This window comes from Otolemur garnettii, unplaced genomic scaffold (genome assembly GCF_000181295.1).
Source record: "Otolemur garnettii isolate 467f Iridium unplaced genomic scaffold, OtoGar3 scaffold00021, whole genome shotgun sequence".
Lineage (NCBI taxonomy): Eukaryota > Metazoa > Chordata > Mammalia > Primates > Galagidae > Otolemur > Otolemur garnettii.
Genome location: NW_003852416.1, coordinates 25,468,674 through 25,469,891, shown reverse-complemented (window position 1 = coordinate 25,469,891; position 1,218 = coordinate 25,468,674).

Below are 1,218 nucleotides of genomic sequence, written 5' to 3'. Positions count from 1 at the left end.
GTCTAAAGGTTGAATATAAATGTCTTAACATAACAATTATGAGAAAGACATGATGGCTATGTTAGCCAGTTGGATGAGAGTTTTCCAAACTGCATATGGAAGCAACACACTGTATCCTATGATAGAATTAATGTACAGAATTATGATCTAATAAAAAAAAATAGAAAAAAAGGAGAATGATATAAAACTAGTACACTAAGCGTCAGTCTTAAGAAAGTGGAAAATGAAGAGCTAATTTATCCCAAACTAAGCAGAAAAAAGAAATAAAAAAAATTAGAGCAGAAATCGATAAAATTAGAAATATTACGCTAGAAAAATCATCAAGACAACTTATTATCCATGCCTTTGGTAACACATTAAAATGTTTCCATTTGCTATTTGAGAAGGTTTAAAGTAGGATAATGTATGTTTAATTTGCACTTTTTCATTTTTAAGTTATTTTTGCAAGTTTAATAGCCATTTCCATTTGCTCACCTCTAATGTGTCCACACTATTCATTTGCCATGTTTTTATTACCTTACAAGTTTATCTGGAAATGTGGCATATTTTTTAATACAAACCAGCAAGTTATTTAATATCATGCGCAATATACACATCATGTTGTAAAGAACCACTTTCAATCTCACCTATATATGTGTCAGTATAATACATGCTATACTTTAATATCTAGCCATGCACATATATGTGTATAGATATATGCACACACCTATACACATGTGTTGTCTTACACATGCATGCCAAGTATAATGGCTTTCTCTAGTAAATGAGCTTAAAAGTTTAATGGATAGTGTCTCTCTCATGCTACACACATCAAAACAGAAGCAAGGGCAAAATATGACTAGAATCTGCTGCCTATACATGCTCATTTGTTGATGCTGTAGAGATGGTATCGGGCTCATCACTTTACAAAAAAACATCAAATTATATATTATGTATAAAACAATGAGATAGAAAGTAGAAAAACAGAATCAAATCTGGGAGGCTTTCCAGAGATTTTTGTTCTCTTATATGGGGAGGGAGGAATCATACTCAGAACACTTGAGAAGTAATATAAAAGGAATCATCATAGATGATTCTAAGTGCGAACATGAAGTTAAAAGAATATTCTAAATCTTTATTTTTTATTAACGATAATACCCAAGCAGGACATGAATTTCAACACTTAATGTTTACTCTTGTCACTGATCCTATCAGTATTTCCCTAAAGTTTCAAGCTGC